The sequence below is a fragment of the Lissotriton vulgaris genome, chromosome 5 (assembly GCF_964263255.1).
Source record: "Lissotriton vulgaris chromosome 5, aLisVul1.2, whole genome shotgun sequence".
Classification (NCBI taxonomy): domain Eukaryota; kingdom Metazoa; phylum Chordata; class Amphibia; order Caudata; family Salamandridae; genus Lissotriton; species Lissotriton vulgaris.
In genome coordinates this window covers 956,114,022-956,138,008 of record NC_141693.1, presented here as the reverse complement: position 1 = coordinate 956,138,008, position 23,987 = coordinate 956,114,022, and positions in this window count along the sequence as shown.

Here is a 23,987-nt window from a genome sequence, read left to right as displayed (position 1 = left end):
GAGGCTGGAGTAGGCTGGGCTGGGCATACCCTTTAGGTCTGTTCCCTCAAATATACTATTGTATCTGCTATATGTATAAATTCTTTTTCACAGCCTTATTATAACAGGGACGGACTGGAACTTCATATATCTTTCTATCTTTAATTCGCCACAGTGGGCTAGGATCACGTAGTCTGTATACGGTCTTTGTGTTCTCCCAAATTTGTATGATTGTTTATTGTTGAGATTTAGTTGTTCTAGAAATGACGGCAAAAAAACTAAGATCTGGGCGCCTATTAGTGGGCAGGACTTGTCCCAAGACTAAATCAAACCCTTTACGAAATAAGGACACTCCTGCACTTCTACTAAAGGAAAAAGGTCAATTGTATAGCTTATGGGAGAGGGGAAAGGATAAGGCTCTGTCTGGGGGTTTACAACCAGAAGAAACTATTTATAATAGGGAAGAGGAAGGTCAACCTATAACCAATGGATGTAAAAAGCAGGTTGGCACTCTACATTCAGATACACCGGTGTGTAAAACCGATATGGCCTCTCGCACCCCCTAATATACAGAGGCAATTAAAATATACTTCAGGTGTTCTAAGTAAAAATTGGGTTGTATCTCCCCACGAAGCCCCCACTAAACCAATTGAGGTGTTAATCCATAGTCTCCCCCCCTCAACAGAGGAAGGCTTAACTGTTTCTCCTGGTTTACCTCTCCCAACGGCCTCTACTGGAAATGACTTTACCTTACCTGACATAGATATAGTGCACCATAAGAGACATACTAACTCTGAACATAAATCAGTCTCGAACCAAACTAATATTCCAAATGTATCAGCAACCCCGGGCCTTCAATTGTTTAGTAGCACCCCATCCAATAATTCACACTTTTCCCTTTCTCAGGTAAATTTTTCGTCAAGTCCGGTTCTTAATATGATCAATTCTCAGCCCAACCCCCCTGCTAGGATGAATAAGCCAATTTCTGATTCTTTGGTTTCTTTAGAACATCTACTATCCTCTATTTTATTATTGCTAGAAAAATTTGTCGGGTTCGGATTGTGTGTTGGAGACGGTAACACAGATACTTAGGGTATTGTTAAATAGTAGACAAGAGACCGACTCCAGTCCACAATACAAGTTACCCAAAATAGTGGCAAACGAAAATTTCGAGAAGTCGTCTGAAAAAGATCTTGGAAGTATTTCTCAAATTCTAGATTTGGTCTCTAACGAACAAAGTAATACATGTCCTGTTAATACTGGTAAGAAAGTAACAGCTACCCCGGGGAATCCCCCGGAATATAAAAGAATAAAAATAGCAGTAGCTAATTGTATTTCTGAACAGGAACAAGAAATCGAAATACTGTCTGACCCTGAAAAAAGGAGTAACAAGGAATTATTTCCTATATTTAAATCTCAAATAAACGAAGAAAAAAAAGAAGATACTTTGGAATCCCCTAACGATGAAAAAAAGGAAGTAAAAGGTAAACAAAAAAAGTATAGAGGGAAAAAAGGAAACCTATTCGCAGATATGCAAAAAAGAGGCAGCGGAAAATTAATTTTGATAAAAACTTTTCCATTGAAAAAAACCTTCCACTAGAGCGTTCATCAACCTCAATTCAAGTAAACGCTATGCAAACTAAATCTGACCAAATAACTTTGGTCATTGAATCAACAGGGACAGTGAACACTCTAGGATTTGCCGATGAGAGAAATCCCCTTAACATCCCTCCATCTGACCTTAACCCTTTAGCTGAGCCTTTCCCCGATATGATGGAAAACATAAGGTCATCTATTCGATCAAATATGGTCGTTGAAAAGGAAAGCGTTGATTTTGCTTTCCTTGATTTCATCCCTTTATTCGATAAGGATCTTATCATAAATCGATCTGTTCTCCTGAATTGTTTTCGGGAGATCGAAAGTTTAAAATTGATCCAAACAAATGATATAGATATAGTTACAATCTTAAAATCTGAGGTAGGGAAAGTAGCAAGGGTTAAATTTCACTCTAAAATTATAGTAAATCATATTTTACAATGGTCCGAAGGATTACAATGTAGGGGGATTGATGTTATTCCTTTCTTCATAAATAACAGTCCTAAAAGCTTCCCACTCTTCCCTGCTGCAACTATAGGCAACACAGACCGGTCTCTAAAAACTGATGAATTAAAAATTTGTATTTCAAGGAATGAAAGGCATGTAACTTACAAAAACCCTGTCTCTTGTCAATCAAACCTAGCAGAAGAAAGTCACAAATGGAATTGGTTGCCAGGTGTTCTGTCAAGCAAATCCACCTCTATTCCAAAACCGCATTCCTGTCTTTAACACCAACTTAAAAATAATTTCATGGAATATGGCAGGAATAAAAAATAATCCTGAAACACTAACATATTTACTTACATTAGAAGCAGACGTGATCTGTCTCCAGGAGACTTGGGTCGATGAAAGATTTCCTATGATAAAAGACTATTATGTGCTGGATAGTAATGCCATCCCTTCTAGGAGAGGCCATGCCAAGGGAGGATTAGCTTGTCTGCTATCAAATAACATAAGATGGAATTTTGCTCACTATTTGGACCCAGATAGACTGTTCCAAGAAATAACTTTGTCAAATCTCGTCAATGAAGATCCTCAAAAAACATTGGTACTGATAAATACCTACATTCCCCCAGATGCTTTTTTTAATGATGGTTTAAAAAAGGTTTTTTCTTTTATTCAGACGCTTTTAGATTCTGATGTTCCCCCTCACATACTATTAATAGGGGATCTAAATTGTAAAATTTCCAATTATAGCCTAGAATTATTTAGGAACATACTTAAGGAAGAATCATTACACATACCACAAGCCTTATTCCCTAGTAAGATCAAGACCAACAAGAGAGGGAAATAACTACTGGAGGAATCACTAGAGGCAGATTGTATCATTGTAAATGGAAGGCTTCCCTCTGATATTCCAGCTCATTTCACACATAAATCTAATAACAGTAACTCTGTTAACATTGAATCCATTATTGATTATGTGGTAGTGGATAGTACTTCCTTTCATCTTTTAAAAGACCTGTTAGTAATTGATACAGAATTTAGTGACCATAAGGTACTTGCAATTTCGGTAAACGTAAATCCACCAGCGGTGGATACGTGGACTTTAAATAGTGAACAGGTAAATTTTGGAGTTAATTCCGGGAGATGTTATTGGAATTTCAAGGTAATAGAGGGCGTGACGAGCATTTTAGAGTCTGCTATAGAGAACTTGGTTCACTGGCATGGATGTGTATTAAAAGGCTTCTCTGATCTCCTGCATACAGTAATTTCAACTGCTAGGAAACCCCGACCTGTAAAAAAGCCTAAAGCAGTCCCTAACTGTCTTCGTTATCTTAATATCGAAATAAATAAATTGGTAAGGGAGCAATACCTTATATATACCCCCGAAAGATATCATAGGATCGTCTTATTGAGAAGACAAAGGAATAGGATGAAGGGTAAATTAAAAAGGGGGCAAGAAGATGCTCATTGGATTAGACTTCGTGAGGCAGTCTATAGGGGTCAAGCTAGGACATTCTGGTCAATAATTGGGGAGGGCTGTGGATTAAGATCTAGACCTCTGCCAATTCCCATTGAAAAGCTTATTTGGGTTGAATACATCGAGAAGTTATATGCTAGTAACGGTAGGGCCCAAGAAGACAGCAGATTATTAGTGGATGATCTTCTTTATGGTCCTCCGTCCGAAAAGGACATTGAATCAGCGATTAAGGGACTGCGATCTTCTGGAGCAATGGGTCCGGATGAGCTCCCCATCTCTGTTATAAAACAACATAGTAAGATGTGGAGCAAAATTCTGTTTCCAGTTTTTAACTTCTGCTTCTCTAGTAAAACTGTTCCCCCTTCATGGAGGGGAAGCATATTAGTCCCCCTATTTAATAATATGCCTCAAAACTATCGTCAAATCGCCTTCCTGGATGCCATTGGCAAGGCTTTCTGAAAATGTATTCTAAAATTAATTCAAGAGTGGGTGTCGAGACAATATTTTGCCCTTCGAGCAGACAGGGTTTAGGCAGAGACATAGCACCTTAGACAATTTGACAGCATTGCAGGTTATAACAGAGAAATATGTTAAAATTCGTGGAGGGAGAGTGTATGGCGCCTTCATAGATTTCTCCACAGCATTTGATAAAGTAGACCGATCTTTGCTGTGGAGGAAGTTATCAAATCTTGGCATGCCTTCTACTCTTTTGGAGTTAATACGAGCATTACACTCTGAAACCTGGTGTAGAGTTCTGTTAGGTGGGGAAAGAGGCCTATCGCAAGAAATTAAAACAGCAAATGGGTTAAAACAAGGCTGCCTTTTGGCCCTTCTACTGTTTTCCCTTTATATAACCGATCTACCCCTAGCCTGGTCTGTAAGTGATGGAATTGCTCCAATGTTGGGGGGTGTCCCAATTGTTTGTCTAATGTATGCTGACGATATACTGATTCTAGACCTAACACCTAAAGGTCTAAATAACCGTCTGCACGCTCTACATTAACATGCCGAAGCACACCACTTGACGATAAATGTTTCAAAAAGAAAAGTTATGTGCATGGTGGGAAGAAAAAAGTTGAAATATGCGAATTTCCCATGGTCCGTAGGGGGACAGAGATTGGAAGTGGTACAATCTTATGTCTTCCTCGGAAAAATTGTTACGGGTAATTTAGGCGAGAAAGCTCATATAGCCAATAATACTCGGAAAACAATTATCCAAGGAAAAAGTCTGGCCTCTTTATATAAGGCTACTGGTAGACGGCATTTTGCTATCTTGTTGGAAGTATATCGTGCAAAAATGTCTGCATCTTTACTATATGGCATGGAAATAGTAGATATAAAAACCTGGGGCTTTCTAAACTCTACGGAAGGCAAAATTCTGCGTAGTCTCATCATGGTTATTACTGCGTGCTCTACAGCAGCCCTCAGATTGGAATTCGGCCTACGAAGCAGGTGGGTCCAAGGTATAGCTAGAATAGTGCGCTGGGTTTTTAATATTGCACAGGGGTACCCAGGCACCCTAAGATATATCATAAAAACTGAGTTGCTTGGAAACCTCAAAGAATATTCAACAATTGTAAAAAATTTCAGAACTGCAGTTGATATTCTTGAACTTGATGAATCGGTTTTATTTACCTTATCCACACATCAGTTGAAAACTATCCTGAAATCAGCCTCTTGGGAATTAAGCTTCAGGTTGGACAGGGAATCACGTACCCTGAAAAAAGGTGCCCATCTAGCCGTAGATTCCTGCCAAATGAGAACTGCCCAACCATATGTCACCTGGAATCTCCATCATGGGGTACGACGATTCTTTCTTTTATTAAGGCAGGATCTACTTCCGTTGAACTCTTTGACATCTAGATGGTATGGCTCTTCAGCCTTATGTGATCTTTGTAATAATAGTAATCAGGATATTAATCATGTTCCTTTTGTGTGGCCAGCTTTACTTGCATTCAGGCGCAAGTGGCTGAGACCTATCTATTTTCAATTGGGTATTTCCTCTGCTATCTCTTTTTTAGATGCCATTCACAATCCCCCTAATGAACTGTTTTGTTATAAAAAAAATGTACTTCTTTAAAACTTTTTTAGCTCTATAATAATTATGATTGGAAATGTATATTGTTATATCCTTATTGAATAATGATTGTGTGTAAATGTACTTAATTGTTTGAATTTTTATGTGGATCTCATTTGAGTTCCGAAATCATAAATAAAATAAACTTGAAACTTGAAACTTGAAACCTGAAAGATCGTAATGTATTTTGGGCGATCTTCTGGATGATTACTACTTGGGTCAGGATGGTGTTATTATGCAATTTCAATCTGCTCTTTTGCAGGCATTCAGAAATTGTGAATACTTAGTATATTTAGTTTGTGATTCGGTAATAAATATTTGCAATTTAAGAAATGCAAAAAGCAATTGCAAAATAAGAAATCAGTAAATATTCAGTTTGCTAGGGATAGAAGCGAATCTATGTCTTCTGCCTCATGAAACATTAAAGTATGCCAACTTAATGATCACACAGGCCCCTGGTCCTCCAAACTCTGTTACGTGATCTTGACAATAGATAATTAAAATTAATTTGCTATTTATGACAGACCTCTCCTCTTTGAAACTTGCAAAAAATCTGGAATTCTATGCCACCGATGTACAGACTCCTATTCTCATTTTAGAATATGCAATTACGAATAAGGTAATGAGAAAATGTCACATATTGCTATCTAACATTTTATGCACCTTTAGTATTTTGAGGAAACAAATATCGGAAGAAGTGACTTTAGCTTGCAAACAAAAATAAAAACTAACCTTCACATCGAGGCAATTGAGATCACTGGGAAATATTTTAGATTAATTGAAAGCTTATTGCATTACTTTTTTGGTGGCTGTCAGGAATGACGTTTAAGGGGAAATTATCAAATTAAATTTTTTTCAAGTTATATTGCAAAATTATTTTTAAAAAACGGTTAAAAATGTTGCTTATGAATTGTAGGGGTAATTTTAGGGTTAAGGCATTGATTTCGATCTTCAATTTTATGGAAAAATTAGTTTACTCTGTTCAGACCTATGTGGAACAATTTATATGGAAGGCTTGAAGACAAAATAGGAGTAGACAGTGTGTCATTTATAATATGGTCCAGTTGAAGCCAAATCAACATATTAAGACAAACCGGCCAGGGATTTTTTGCTCATAAAAGTGCTCATATATGTCTTTAGCACTTTCAAGGAAAATATAATGCCTGTAGGCACACTGTGCAAAGGTGATGCTTTTGTCATTTTCTTTTTTCTTTTCTTGTTTGCCTGGTCGTCATTAATAACCACCATGCGCTTTGTAGCTGCTTTTCATGTGGTCATTTTCATATGGTCACAAACAGTATAAGACAGAATTGGAAGCTCAGCCACAATAAGACTACACATGTCAGATGTATCGAGCAGAGCAGCTGACAGATGCTCCACTGTTGGAAATCAGGTGGTTCCATAAACTCTGAAAGAGGCGATGCAACCGCAATGGAGTCCAAAACTAAATGACCCTTCTTAGAGAGTGCTTGAATCAGCAATCCACAACTGTTAACTGTTATTGGCTGTAATTGCTTTAGATGTTTGGCTTTATTTAAAAATATTTTTTGTGCATGTAGGGAAGCAAAAGAAGCATGAAAAAAACACATTTATGAAGTCATTTCATAAAAAAGTTGCCCAAGCAATTCACTGCCTCTAAATTAAAACCCTGTGTCATACAATATTGCGTGAGATTTCTACCTTTCCCAATAAAAGACAGCTAGCATCCACGCCTTATTTCAAGGTATAGTAGCTGTCACATCAAGACCCTTACACTATGGATGCAGACTGTGGTGTGCAGCCTGCAGAATAGTAAGAACAAAAGTGCATGTTCTGTGCCCATGAGCAATAGGGCATCCAATTCAAACATTCAAGAAGCAACATGCATATTTGAATTTGAATGTATGAGATATATAGAAGGACACTTGTATTTCCATCAAGCAAGTATGTGCTTTCGTGTGAAAAAGTAATAGATTATTAAAATGCCTCAACTCTTTCTTTAAGATAGCATGCACTGCACCTCAGGCGTAATGTAGGTCTGCGTTCACTATACTAAGAAACATGTTTGGACTATTCACAAAAATAAATTCAGTCGTTAACATAATTTTTCACCCTAAATATATTTGCATGCCTTCTACAAATATACAAATAGGTTCCTGGCATTCATAAATCTGCAGTGTGTGTGAAGCTTTCAGCACCTGTAATTCTCACAAAAGGGGTGGTACAGTTGGTGTTCGATCACATAGTTGGCCATGCAAGTTTGTGAACGCCCACGAACATGTACTTTCATGGACATTCACAAACTCCTTCCCTTCTACTCTACACACATGAAAGGATTATTTCACATCAACCAAAGGTTTGCACTAACCACTGATGGATAGTGGAATGGATCACCCCAGAGTTTCTGGGAGATTAGTGAAATGGGAAAAATATTTTCCCCCTGAGGAAAAATGTTCATCCTTCACTGCATTTTCCCCTGCATAGATTCCTCCAAAGTCATTAGAGAGAGAACAGGGCACTGCATGGAAAGTCAAATGACCTGGAATTGGGCCAAAAGTTTCTGATAGTGTAGATGGACTCAGTCCTTGCATTTTGAAGGCCTATTGTCCTAATATGCAGTCCTACATTTTCGAGTGGGAAATGTATATTATGGCGTCACCAATTTTCTTAGGTCAGGTCCCCTGAGTAGTTCTTGTATGTGCCTAAGGTACCCTACTGCCCTTACATGGAGATGTCCATGGTGTAAGGGACAAATACTCCCACCATTATAGGAAACACCTATTTGTTTCCGAAGGCTGTTTAAGCTTGAACCTTTAAAATGACACCCCACTATAGATATTCACTCTCTGAATTCCATTCACCAGAATGGTGAACCAAATGAATATTCCTGATGACTGCAGACCTGCTATTACAGCACACTCAACATTACATGAGCAACAAAATAAGGGTGGAGATGTAAACGTTGTGGTTGAGGCCCACAATGCTTATAGAACTGAGTACTCTACTCCGGGGTCACTTTTCCAGCATTAGACGCTAGCGCTAAAACTTTACCCTATTGTGGTGAAGCTGCTTTACCAGGCCAAGACAGACCTTATAATGACTTAGAAAGACCATTATCATTTCCGGAAAATCACAATTGCTTCTAAGGCACCCTATCACATACATTAAACAACATCAGACTGGGCCCCCTCAACAATGACTGGGCTACATGGCCAGCACTAGTCGGATATACACTAAATCCACATTTAGCACAGCTTAATGAGGGTGATCTGTGTGCTCTCTATACTGGTCTAGTTAGACTATATAGATGCCTAATGCAGTTTGCTATGAGTACACTAATAACTGCCCCGGCAACGGCTGTTCAAGCTGTCCAGCCACAGTTTGCTGTGCCTGCAATTAGTCCTGTAAGTATTAATGCTGTTATGGGTAAGATTCCCAACAGATGGGAGGAAATCCTCATCTGGATTAGATAAAAAGCAAATCAGCTCATAGTAGTGTTTCCCTTTATGGGACCCCAATATAAACATAGGATTTTCACAATATTCTTGCTGCTTGGAATGGTTCCCACCAGAGACAACTGTGCCACATGGAATACAGTTTGTTGCTGCAATATATACCATAACTCACTGTACACCATCACTAGCTGTTTTGTCGGGATTGCTAAAACAGATTCAAAATGAATATGGGACGGCTCCTGCCCTGGATATGGGATTTACATTAATTGCCAATTTTGCTACAGTATGCTCAATTATATTAAATAACATTAAAGGGGAAGCAGCAGCAATGGTGATATGCCAACGGCTTGCGCAAGTTGCAGAAACAGCAGACCAGGAGTGCAAGTTACTAAAAATTATTACACCTATACATCTATAGGTCGAGATCATTTGGGGTCAAACCAAATAAGCCACAGCTTAAGGGTAGTTCTGAGAAGGACAATACCAAGAAAAGATCAAAGTCTTCTAAAAAACCTCTGGGACTAACAAAAACATTAAGAAAAACTAAATCACTGGGTGACTCTCCGCAACAGGAGACCTCTGATAGACATTACAATTTATGTACCTGTGATACATTTAAACAGCCTGATAGGAATCAGTACATTGATACACATCCTTCTCGTTCTATTCAGGATTCATTGGCCAAAACATCAGAGAGAGGGGGCGGTCAGAGCACAGACAATAAGTGTATGTGAAACTGAAAAAGGACTCACAATGGTCATCTGATGTCAGCATAAACAAGAAAGAGAAATTCTACAACAAAAACACCAATTGAAGACAAAAAAGGTTGCAGGACTTTAGGCAAAATATGCCTCAGAACAAGACGTAGGCAGTGTCTTTGTTAGACAGCCCAGCAGAGGTCACCATAATTTGCCAGAATTTCCATAAGTTTCTGGATGCCAAAGCATCTGGCGACTTTATAGAAGTCAAAAACCCTGTTAAAAGCGTCAGCCCTCCAGACAGACCTTACAAATTAAACATTCAAATTGAACATGACATACAGAAAACCATTAGGATAATATACTGAGGGAAAGTAACACTTAGTTGTGACATTCTGTTAGCTGAGGTGATTGGCCACCAGAGTTTTAAAAACATCCGGACAAAGAAGAGGAGGTGATTTCACTATCTTTTTCAGTGCTTGACCCCGAAAAGTTAAACAAGGGTATGCCACAGAATGGGCAATTGCACAAGCCCCAGTATTATACTACAGCCATGTTGGCTGGGATAAGGAGTCACCTTATCACATTATACCCATAAAGTCCAGCCCACAAGTGCAAACACAATATCCAATTGAACATGAATCAAAAGCTCTTGTGAGAGAAAGTCTCTCACAACTTGAGAACCAAGACATTATTAAACCCTGCGTATCGTCCATGATTAGGCCTTTATTGATGATTGCTAAACCAGATCTAATCTACTGCATAGTCTTAGGCTGCAGACATTTAAACAGTCATACACACACATGTGCACCACAAAATTTACAAAGTACAGCTCTGATGAACAATATTGCCAGTAAAAAATATAAAAAAGCCTTGGATATGCTCAACAGTTTTTTCTGCCAAAACTAAGGGGCTCATTAGAATGGCGGGCGGATTGCCCCCGCCAGACCAGCTGTGACTACCGCTGGCCTGGCGGGGGCAATCCGCCTGCCATCCGCTCCGGAATGACCCCCGCCATATTAGTATGGCTGGGGGTCTGCGGCGGACGGAAAGACCGTCCGCCGCTTTTCTGCCCCGGTCGCTTTGCGACCGGGGCGGAAAAGGGTTTATATGGTGGCGGTGTCTATCAGACACCGCCAGCCATATTAGCATGGGCGTCTGTCAATGCCTTTCCGTGGCGGCAAAGGAATGCGGAGACTCCCTGCAGGGGCCCGTTGCTGGCCCCCAGGGACTCTGGGGGTGTGGGGGTGCACATAGGGGTACCTATGGTACCCCAGCAGTTCCATGCACAGTATGGCAGGCACCGCGCGGTGCCTGCCATGCTGTGCATGGAAGTGCAAAGCATGCCTTCCTGCGATTGCCTTCCTGCGATTGTGGCGGGCGGTGCTGAGTGCACCGCCCGCCACAATGGTAGGAATACAGGATGCTGCCGCCACTGTGGCGGACGCATCCTAATGCTGCCCACAGGACCCCCGCCATAAGCGGGCGGTCCCTTTCCCCGACAGGATGGCGGGCGGGCAAAGTCCTCCCGCCATCCTAATGGGCCTCATAGTGCCTGAAAGCGGAGATTTCTACAGCAATCTAAGCACTCAGCTCATCTTCGCTTATAGTAACTCCCTCAAGGGTATAAGAATAGTCCTGGGTTGTTTGCTACCCAAGTAATGTCAATTTTGCATTATATTGACACAGAAGCATTGCCTTATGTTGATGATATATATCTGATGAACAATTACTTAAACACACATTTAGCCAAGGTCGATTACATAGTATTGTGATGTGCTGAACATGGCTATAAATTCAATCGTAAGAAAGCAGAAATTGCTTTTCTAAGTGTCCGAGTATTAGAATGCAAGCTATCAAATGAGAGTTAGTGCCCGATGCTGCATTTCCTAGAGAAATGTGCTCTTATACAACTAGCAAACAAACTTAAAAAATTGCAATCCTTGTTAGGATTTCTTAGCTTTGGCAGAACATACATATCAAATGATGCACAACACATAAAACCCTTATGCAATTAAATACACCCTGATTTTTTCCTGAACACATTCGGCAACAGAACATACACAAATACACAGATCACTACAGACTGATATGCTTGCATCTAGACACCTACATATATATGTCAATAAAACAAACTTATTCATCCATATAATTGTGGGTTCCATAGGCTTTACATGTGTCCATTTTATTGCGGATGACACAGTTCAGATTGCATATAAATCACATCTATATTCAAATGCTGAGATGCATTTTGCATCTCTAGAGAAAATACTAATTGCTGTTCAAATGGCTGTCATTGAGGAAAGATCACTGGCCCAAGGGAAATAAATAAATGTTGTTAGAGGCTGTCACAAAGGACATCGTTCCTAGCGTAAAAGCCTCACATCCTAGATGGATACAATGGGCCACTTCCCTGACGGCTACTGGCATAGACTAAGTCTCTCACCCTACTTTACCAACTAGAGAATGTGTCCAATCTAAACATGAATACCCCATGCTCAGTAAAATGTTGTGTCTTGATCACTACAAACACATCATATACATTGTTGCTTCAGTCACAGCCCACTAAAGGCACCTAATACCAGTACTCAGTGGCTTACACTGTGGTAGACGGTGTCATGTTGGATGGAAAGTTCCATTCTCAAAACCTTCCACACAGTCTTCAGGGCATTGTACTGCTCAACTGGATGAATGAAAAACATTGATTATGGCACTAGAGAATACAGACCCTGAATTCCCCATACTCATCATGGGTGATTCTTATTACTGTGTCCAGTCTTTTAATGAAAGCTTACATTATTGCACCTGAATGGATTCAGAGACTCAAAGGGTAATGCTATTAAGCACAAATTGCTTTGGGGAAAGATGGTTCAACTTAAATGCAGTTTGCCACGCTCTCATGTGACACACATATTGAGTCACTAGTGTTTTGGAATGCCCGTTGTAGGGAATTAATTGGCAGATTGGAAGATGCCAAATCTGCAGTTAAGACTGAAACTGTAGCTGCGATGACTTATTCTCACACAAGGGGGGATGAAGATATCATAGCTGCTGTCAATGCTTTGTTCAATGGTCCTCCTTTACCTAAAAAATATCCAGCAAAATATTACTACAACTTAAGTGCCCAAAACATTCCTTTTGCTACCATCTCAGGAGTGTGTGATCATGTGATTCCCAACCAAGTCCACAGGAGAGAATTAATCATAGCTGCCCATGAGGTTCTAGCATCTGCCCATGCTGGTGTGGAAGACACAATTTTGCTATTGCAAAAACTCTATTGGTGGCATGGTCAGTACAAGCAGGTGAAAGAGTATGTCCTTAGTTGTGATATCTGTCAACAAATTAAAACTCCACCATTACATGCCCATGGTAGACACCCCTCTTAGTTTCTAACAAACCACTCCAATCCATGTACCTAGACCATCTGCTGGATGGTGGGTTTAAATTTGTTCTACTTTCTCTATATTCATGCTCCAGATTCCTATGGCTGTGGCCACAACAATTGGCTGACCCTAGCACTATTATTAAAGTCTTGCAAGCCTTTACCTGCACATATCCAGTAGCTGCATTTCATTCGGGCCTGGGCCCTGCTTTTGCCTTTAGGGCTTACAGGGATACTATGGGAACCCTGGGTGTATCTTTGCATTATTCCTCGCCATATCATCCTGAGGGGAATTGATAGTGGAGAGGAAAAAGCAGGACATGAACCAATCCTTAAGAGCTAGAGTATTAGGTTTAGGTGCAGGTTGTAGTTGGGTCAATTTCTTTTATGGCATCCCTAGATGCTCTTTGGGTGGTCGGATCCCATACAAGGTCTTGATCGGCATACAGGACTGTGGACCATATTTGTAACATGTTGGTAACTTATCTTTTGAGACCAGTGAGTGAAGTTTGGAGGAATATCCTTAATCGTCAGGTATAGCTTTAATATTGTATATCAATCAATGTCCATGAGATTATACTTTCTTCTTTTTTTTCCAGTGTATGTGCCATAGTGTATGAATGTTACGTTTGATCATTATGTTCATGGATTTCAATGTTTCACTTTCAGTATGAAGCAACTCACAGCTGAATTGAACTCTTACTCACTTATTGTCATGTATGCCCGCCTGCTTGATTGTGTGCATTTCTGTCAGTAACCAAGGTTTATGCTGTCTTCTTCTGAACACCATGCCATGTGAACGTTGGTGGCATTTTCACTATTGCCTAGGGAGGCCGCTGTGTTCCATTTTTTATGACTGTATATTGAATCTTTGCTTTTCTAGTCAATCATCAATCACAGTTTATTTCATGACTCAGGGGATCATGTCTGCATACCATTGACCATATTAGCAGTGATGTGTGTATACACGATTGTTGTGAGATTCAGAGGTGTGCATTTGGCAGTTCCCTTGAGTCATAGTCAGTGGGACTATACTTTGGTCAGAGGATTGTCAATTGTACTTGCATACATTTGTTAAAGTTCATCATTGCAAGTCCCTGATAGTAATGAACTCTTATTCACATGACTTGATTGTACAATTACTGTAGCGCTCGCTGTCGAGGGGGGATGCAGGCATCTCCGGTCATTTGAAAATCCAGGTCTTACTGAATGTTTGCAGTGAAGGGTTTTGTCTGATGCTGAGGGGGAGTTTGTTCCAGGTCTTGGCTGCGATGTAGGAGAAGGGTCTGCCTCCTGCTATGTGGATGCAGGGGATTTTAGCCAAGGCTAGGTGAGCGGAGTTGAGGTTTCTCTTGGGGCGTAGAAGGAGATTATTTCATTGAGGTATTGGGGTTGGGTGTTGTGGAGGGCTTTGTAGGTATATGTGAGCAGCTTGAAGGTCACTCTTTTTTCAATGGTGAGCCAGTGGAGGTCTAGTAGGTGCTGGGTGAAGTAGTCGTGTTTTGGGATGCTGAGAACGAGTCTGGTTGTGGTGTTCTGGATGGTCTTGAGATTGTAAAGTAGAGTTTTGTCAATTCCGGCGTAGAGAGTGTTCCCGTAGTCCAGCCTGCTGGTGATGAGTGTGTGGGAAACGGTCTTCCTGGATTTGAGGGGGTACATTTGAAGGTCTTTTGGAGTATCCGGAAGGTGATGAAGCATGCGCAGGATACAGTGTTATTCTGTAAGTTCATGGTGAGGGAGGAGTCGAGTATGACGCTGAGGTCTCGGGTGTGGTCCGTGGCCATGGGATAGCTTCTTAGGGCAGTGGGCCACCATCTGTTGTCCCATGTGGAGGGGTTGTATCCGAGGATGGGGATTTCCATTTTCTCTGAGTTGAGCTTCATGCAGCTGCTGCTCATCCAGGATGAGACGTCCTTCGTTCCTTCCTGGAAATTGTGCCTGGTGATGTTGGGTTCCTTGGTGAGGGAGAGGATGAGAAGGGTGTTGTCAGAATAGGATACTATGCTGAGGCTGTGTTTTCTGACAATGTTGGAGAGGGTGGCCATGTAGATGTTATAGAGCGTGGGGCTGAGGGAGGATCCTTGGGGTATTTCGCATCTGTTCTCTGTGGGTTCGGAGAGGCAGGGTAGGACTCTCATTCTTTGTATTTGGCCGGCAAGGAAGGAGCAGATCCAGTCTAGAGCAGTTCCCTGTATGCCGGTGTTGTGGAGTCTGGTGGTAGTGTGCGGTGGGAGACAGAATCAAAGCTGCTGAGAGGTCCAGTAGGATGAGGGCTGCAGTGTGGCCTTGACCGAGGAGTGTGCAGATGTCTTCCATGGTGGATAGGAGAGTGGTCTCAGGGCTGTGGCTGCTGGGGAAGCTGGATTAAGATGTGTCAAGGATGTTGTTGTATTTTATGAAGTTCAGTAGATGGCTGTGACAATCTTTTCGGTGACTTTGGCAACCAGGGGGAGGAGAGTGATGGGCCTGTAGTTCTTGAGGTCCATCGGGTCTGCAAACGGCTTCATGAGGAGGGGTTTGACTTCTGCACGTTTCCAGTCATCTGGCAAAGTGCCTGTTTTGAGGGTGCAGTTGATTGTCCATCGTAGTTCTGGTGCGATGGTGGAAGCAGCCCTGTGGAAGATGTGTGGCAAGCAGGGGTCAGTGGGTGATCCGGAGTGTATGTTCCTCATGGTCATTGCAGTGTCTTCCGTGGTAACAGAGGTCCAGACGCGGATGGTCGGCTGGGAGGCATTGCTGGTGGAAGGTGTTGGGTCTGTGCCTTGGCCATGTTCGTTGAAGTTGTCGTAGAGTGTCCTGATCTTGTTGTGGAAGAAGGAGTTGAGTTTGTTGCAGAGGTCCATTGAGGGATGGACGTCGGAGGTTTCGTTGAGGGTCTGGTTAATTCTTGTATGATGCTGAAGAGTTCAGTAGAGTAGCAGGAGTTGGAGAGGATTCTGTCCTGGATGAAGTCCCTCTTTGTAGATCTGATGAGTTGGTGGTGTCCATAGTGGCGGTCCTGTAAGCGATGCTGCTTCTGGGGTTTTTCTGTTCCTCCATGCTTTCTCAAGTGTTCGGCATAAGCGCTTGGATTCTTGGAGGTCGATGGTGGACCACGTGGCTTTCGCGGTGTGTAGTCTGTCGGAGTTCTGGAGAGGTGCGAGCATGTTGGTACATTTGTGGAGTTCGCTGGCTGCAGAGTTGGCGTCGGTCATATTGGGTGGAGGAGTGCGGCTGAGGGCAGAAATTAGGTGCTCTTCGGTGATCTTGCTCTAGTTTTTCGTTGGGGATTTGGTGTTGGCTTGTGTGTGGTGGGTTTTGAGAAAGAGAAGTGAATGTAGTGGTGGTCCGTTAGTATCCAAAGGTATACCCTAGGAAATACTTTCAGGTCAGGAAGAAGGGGAAACAAACAAACCAATATAACAAAACTCCCACATGACCTAAATGGCTTTTGTACTGGCTAACAACAGCTCTCCGTGGCTATCCACCAAACAAACCTCAATTTCTATATCCTTTTATCATGTTCTTTATTTAGAAATTATTGCATAATGTATTTCTTTATTTCACATACAAACAAACATCAAACTATTTTTACATCATTTTCTTTTTTCAACAATTTTCATCCGTTGTGACAAATTAACATATACATTATTTTTTCATCATGAGCATTAATTTAATTATTTCATCACCATCATATATCCCCTAAATCATGACCCCACTTGCAGACTAACCTGACATTCTGTCAAGAACTCCCATTCTCCTATCAATGATATTGCAGTGGTGGTCCATCCAGAGGGGTTGCATGGTGTGACTGAATGCAAACTTTGTTTTGTCTGGAGAAGATCAGGTCGAGGGTGTGTCCCACCTTGTGGGTGGGGGTGGTGACAGTTTTTCAGTCTGAAGGTTGGCGAGGTTGTCTATGAGGGCGGTGTAGTTGTTGAGGTGGAAGTTCAGGTCTCCAAGAAGTAGGTAGTACGTAGTCCATGGAGGTGACAGCATGGGGTGCGATGTGGTCTGCAATGGTGTTAGTTAACATCTGTAGGCAAGAGTTCCACATAGAGTCATTCTGGGGTGGACCTGAATCTGGGAGTGGATGTGTTCCATAGGGGGGGGAGTTGTTAGAGATGGAAGTTGTCAGTTAGTGGGAGCTTTTGTGGATGATGGAGATGCCTCTTCAGGATGGTTGGGGCGTTCTTTCCTCTGGATCTGGTACCCATCGAGGATGGCAGTTGCGATGTCGGGTGACAAGCTGGTGTTGGTTCAGGTCTCTGTGAGGAAGGTGCCATTGGGCGAGAGGGGGTTGAGGAGGTCCCAGATTTCTACTGCGCGTCTGTGCAGAGAGCGTACATTGAGGAGGATGCAGCTCAGGGATTTGGGTGCGATGGTGTCCGGTGGGTTAGTGGTAGCTGTCATGGTCCGGAGGTGGGTGAAGGTGCGGCGGCAGTGTCCGCAGGAGAATGGGCCTTGGGTGATGCTCAGCATCGAGAGCTGGCAGTTGTTCTTGCATCCAGGGATGAGTGCATGGAAGGTTCCTGAGTCATAGTGGTGGGGGTTGGCGGACCAGGGTCCCTGGTGCAGGTTGTGGTCGGGTCATGGACGGGCGCAGACAGGCTTGCCTATGGTGCACCAGCGGCAAACCACCGGTGCGGCCACTCAGCGCCTGCCATTAAGTAGTGAGAGGGAGAGTAGCTGGAAGGCAGGAGCAGGAACACACAGAGGGGAGGGGCTGCAGGGGCAGTAGTGACAAGAAAGGGTGCGAGAAAAGCAACAGTTAAAACAAGACAGAAAAACGGTACAGACAGACAAAAAGGCAAAACAGACCAAAAGGCACAGACAGACAAAAAGGAAAAAAGTATGCAGAAAAAACTGAAAGGCTAGCAGAGTGGACCAGCAGAAGAGCCAGGCACTCCCACTGGAGACCACCAGGGATGAGGCGCAGGTAGGACCCTGTGGGTGGAGGAGGGCCTTGAACACCTACCTGGAATCAGAGAGGCGCAGTGGGCAGACACGCAACAATGGAGCTGTGCGAGGTGGTAGCAGTTTCCCTGACCAGGAGGTCAGAGGTTGGTTGGCTGGGGTGTGAGCCCTGGTCAAGCATCAGTCACAATCACTTGCATGGCAAACCACAAAAAGTCACTAGATTAACTTGTGCTTAACCCGGGGCAGCTTGGCACAAAAAGCAGTCAGGATTAACTTGGAGGCAATGTAATATATTTATGCAGCACACAAACAGTAATAAAGCAAAAAAAACAACACAAGAAAAATCCCAAACCAATGTATAATACAAGAGTAAATTTTAATAAATTATTTGACAATAAAAGAACAAAAAATCTAATTAGTAGGACTGTAGTAATTATTTTTTTGGAAACAAATAGCAGCTAAAAGATTAAAGCACCAACTGCAGACATCTAGTCATGCAAGTCTGGGTCAAATTCAAAGTAAAAAATATGGCCATCCGCTATGGAAAGCGGTTCGGATACAAGAAGTGGATTGGGTCCAGAGAGTGCTTACCTTCAGACTAAGAAATATTTCTATGAAATATGTTCTGAGAAGGCAAAGTTCAGCAGGGCAAAACTGCTGGTGTCTGTGGAGGGTGCATCATCATCAAATAGAGCCGTGGGTCGGAGCAGCAGTGAAGATTCTACGTACTGAATTAGCCTCTGAAATGGAAGTAAAAAATCTCCAGTGGGGCAAGGCAGATGATTGTAGCCAAAGACAGTTCCACAAGGGCAGATACCCCTTCGGCGAAAGACAGCTGAAACAGATTTGCTGCTGCAGAGAAGAACATAGCAGGTGAAGCAGTAAAGTCAATCCGACCAGTGATGTGCCTTGGCTGGAGAGGTGAACAGGTTGGCCCTGGTTTTCTCGTGGTTCTCAGAGCAGTCTTTAGCCAAAAATTCCCACTTTTTAGTTTTGGCTATCTGGTCACCTGCAGCACAACTTCCAATAGTTCAGGACTGGTGGGGTGCCATTTGGAGGGTCAGACTTCACTCAGGCTGTCTTCAGGTGTGAGTCCAAGGTGAAGGGAGCCTTTTGTGCCCGTGAGACTCAGACCAGGAGGCCAGCAAACTAGCCCCCTGGAGTCACTCTTGTGGTCCTGGATTCAAGATACAAATAGAGAGGCATATTATCAAGGGATTTATCTCTGCTTTTTTGGCTTTAAAAGCAAAGAAAGCGGAGATAAAATTATTTCCCTATCAGCAACAGAGTGCTAACACGCAAATTTGCATGTTAGCACCCTTTTTCACTACGCTTCCCTTTGCATCTCTAATGAGATGCAAAGTGGGCGTTCCAGAGCAAAATAATAGGAGAAATGTTGCTAAGCGACATTTCTCCTATTATCAAGCTTCACGCTAACCCTGTTAGAGACAAAAAAAGCAGCGCTAACCACGGTTAGCGCTGCTTTTTATACACCTGGTATTTTCCTGACTTAGGCATGATATCCTATGGAAGGTGGATAGCATGGCTAAGTTTGTGAGCCCCTATCATCAAGCTAACGCCAAACTTCGAGAGATTATCGTTGGTTTTCCAGCGATAATCTCTCATTTGGCAGTTAGCGTGAGGATTTTTATCACTTCTAAGATAAACGTTGCTAATAGCAAGTTATCTCAGCGATAATTTCCGGCGATGCTTAGCGATAAAAAAATCGTAGCCTAGTTAGCAATAAATATCGCTACACATTGGTAATATGCCCCATAGTCCTTTTTTCCCAGGCAAGAGGTCAGCAGGGCAGATATGCAGCAGCAGGTCCACAGGTCAGCTGTTCACCAGACTGACAGTCCTTTCAGCAGCACAGAAGTCCTTGTTCCTGGCAGAGTAGCCAAAGGTCCAAAAGTGTACTGAAGAGGTGGTGTCTGAGTCCCCTTTTTATACCATTGTGCCCTCCTTCTGGAAGGTGGAAAAAGTTTCTAGCCAGTGATTTTGAAGTGTATTGAATTTCCTGACTCCAGGCTGGCTTCAGTGACAATAGGTTGGCAATAGGTCCTTTGTGTGAGGGCAGAGCACCTCCTACTCAGTTGCAAGTAGGGCTGTGCTCAGCTCTGCTCCCTCATTCTGCCAGCAGATGGCCCATTAAGGCACACCTAATCCCTCTATTGTATGACTGTCTGGGAGAGATTCACAAAGTCTAAATGTCAGTTGCACCCAGTCATGTGACTCAAGACAGGCTACAGGCACAAAAGGGCTAGGGGTGGGAAAATGACAACTTTCTAAAAGTGGCATTTTCAAAATTGTAATCGAAAACCTGACTTTACCATTAAATAGGGTATTTCATTAGCATTCCAAAGACACCAACTGACATAGTCACCTGTTCCCAATTTGAAATTACAGCATATTAAATGTAATAAGGGATCTCCAATGTTATCCTATGGGTGGGGTAGCCCTCACTGTAGCAAAAAATGTATTTATGAGCTTTTTCACTACCAGTACATGTAAATATTAAAAGCCCACGTACAACCTTTTAAGTACACTGCTCTCTGCTCCATGGGCTACTTAGGGCTTTCAGTAAGGGTGACTTAAATCTTGGCTATTTAAAACAAAAAAACTCTTGTACCCTAGATGCACTCTTGTCTAGTTTCTGTCCTTGATCATAGCCTGAAGTAATTTAGCGCGGGGACTTTGCAGAATGGAGTAACCATGCGCTCTACAATCTGCAAAATATATATATAATATATATAAGCAATAAAAGGGGAGTTTAATGGTTGGCAAGGAAGGTTCCTTACCAAGTCGACATGGCAGTGTAAAACTGCATTCATGCTGCAATGGTAGACCTGGAACTAGTTTGAAGGTGCTACTTAAAAGTAGGACCAGAATACATGATGCAGGCCCACCAGTAGCATTTAATGTACAGGCCCTCAGTATATGGTATACACTTTACAAGGGACTTACATGTGAATGAAATAAGTCAATTGGGTATAAATAAATTTAACAATGTTTTAGGGGAGTGAGCACAATCACTTTAGCAGTGGTAATGTGTACAGGTCCTAAGCCCAACAAATATGAATTCAGCAAAATGTTTAGGGAAAAAGGCAAAACGTTTGAAGGTGATTGCAGAGAGGGGCAGGTTCAACATCGGAGCCAGTAGATACTGCTGTTAATTTAGTCAGAAATGACCCAGGACGTTGCTTTCTTTTGCATGCACAATTATCACCATATTTATTAGTAGCCTAAAAGAGATGGGAACACTGGGGTAAATTAGAAGTCAAGAGGAGTGGAATTCCATTTTAGAATTCTACGCTGCTTGATTCAAAGTAGTTTGATTTTTTCACACTCAATTTTTCCTAGTGAGGGAAATCCAGACCAAATTTATGTTCTGACTAGATAACTATATGAGACTTTGGCGTCTGCAGTGGCTAATTCCCGGTCCAACATTATTCTGATGGAGGCATACAATGCCCCCCCCCCTGCCAGAAAACACCTTTCCCTTCCCTCCTCCTCACCACCCACCCTTCTAAAAGCTCCCTGCTTATATTTACCACCTGATCAGAGAAAGTAGTAAATGTATGTGTTAAACCCCACATAATTGGAAATGGAAATTCTGTGTAGTTTTAAAACTGGAAGATTTACTCTTGCACTGTAATTTCCCATTCCATGGGCTTTAACTCATAATAGCACAGTACTTTGATACATGTACTGCAAAATATAATGTTAACATTGTATACAGTTTTACTGTGCTCCCCACACCATACTGTGCAACTCGTAATCAGCCTCCTTCTGATAACAAGTTTATTACTGGTCACTGCTGCATCTCCATAGGTACGTTTTCGGCACCCTTTCAATACCTGCAAAAGTAAGCTATCATTATGGTGTGGATTGATGGTGAACATTGGCAATGTGGAAATGAAGACGAGTGGTAAAAATGCCCAATTACCTGCTAGCAGGACATTTTTACTGCTCCAACATCTTCTAGATTATTCTCAGCATTTTTTTAGTAGAGACTATCCGAAATTTGCTGATTTCTTCTAACGAAAATGAAATGTCGTTAACATTCCTACATGAGGATGACATTTCCACTAAAACCTTCATGCTCCCCAAACCGCTAATCGCCTTGCCAATTAATTAATGTCATAACAACTTTTTACAGTTATTATCATTCAGTGTGATCATGCATGCGTTGAAAAGTCTAATACAAAAGCAGTGTAGGACACATATCCCTTCAAAATGGCCTGTCTTCATTTGCAAATACATAGGGGCATGTGTATCAATATCCCGTTTTGCGAAACTTAAATTGCGAGAATTTGCGATTCACAGTTTCAGATTCGCAAAACGGATGTATATAAAAAATTGCTAAAGTTTTGCGATTTCATAAATATCGCAAAAAAATCTCAGAATATTGTTTTGCGATTCCTTAATAGGGGAATTCGCAAATTAGGAAATCGCAAAACCGGGAATCTGCAATACAGGTGCAGCTTGATGACATCGCAACCAGGAAGTGGGAGTGATTAGCTGCACCTGTTTGCCTGAGCCACAGTTAGAGGCAGTTTGGAGTGTGTTTGGAGGCTGCACAGCACATCAAGAACCCCAATGGAGTCTCAGAGGCCACAGGAGGGCATGGAGGGTGAGAAGAGGAAAAGGAGGCACACATTTTCAGAGAAAGAGCAGGAGGTCCTCATAGAGGAGATGGTCTGCCGCCATGTGCTCCTGTTTGGTAAGAAAGCCCTGAAAGTATCAAAGGCAAGAAAAAGGAAGATATGGCTGCAAATACAAGAGAAGGTGAATGCCGTGGGTGTGGCCAATCGTACCACCGAAGAACTGCGCAAAAGGTGGTATGATATGCGCCAAAGGTCCAAGGAAAGGGTGGCAGCCAGATTGAAGGAGTCACAGAAGACCCGGGAGGAACATCCACAGCAGGACAGTCAACACCCCATGAGGAGCTGGTGGAGTCCACTCTCCTGCCTGAGAGTGTAAGTGGTGTGGCAGACATTGACAGCTCTGACCCTGCATCCAGCAGTCAAGGTATGATGCATGGCAAATAATTTTTGCACACCTCCCTATACCATGCACACTGTGTCGAATGTGTAACATAAAGAAAACGCTTGTCACTCCGGTCCACTCCTTACATCACACACAGCAATGCATCATGGGAGGTGTAGTTGGATGTATGTTAGTTTGTGAATGAGACATAGGAAATAATGAACTCCCTAACTTGAATGGACTGGCCACTCAACCTCTGCGCACTGTTGCTATATGTGAAAAATATTCACAAACATTTTATCTGCTTAATCATAACTTTTCGAAGAAATTTTCCATTATTCAATCTTAAACTTAAACATTTATTCAGCTTTTAACAAACATAATAATTATTTTTGATCTGAAATTCATCAACTCAGTAAATCAATAACGTTTCCATTAAATTCACTTTTTACACATCTTTTCAATTCATGAGATAATGACAAAGTGTGACAAGCTGAATGAAGCCCGATGCATTTAGAGTCTTGAAAGACTCTTCCTCGGGGGCCTGAAACTGAACATATGCATACTATAAGTAAAGCATTATAATGTTTTTCCGAAATTCTCGATGTAGCAGGCAATACACTCATTTACTGATGAGAAAAGAAAGAAAATGTGCAGATTCCAACACCTCACCACAAAAATGTGAGAACCAATTCATAAATATACTCACACTCCAAACTGAAAACGATATGCACCACCTATCAAAAGTACCGACAGTGCCAACAAATTAACATGGTTTCCTAAGGTTTTATCTTCTCAAGTTCACCAAGATGTCAGAGCGCCTTACCTTAGTTTTAAATCAATGTCCGACTCAGTCTGATAGCCACTACCTTTAAAACTGCAAACTTTTTGAAACTCCTGTAAAAACGGAACACGCTGTTTAGACTCACGTACTACTGACCTCTGACATTAGCGCCACTCGTGACAAAACGAATTTACCTTCTAAGCACCAGTTCAGTGCCCAATT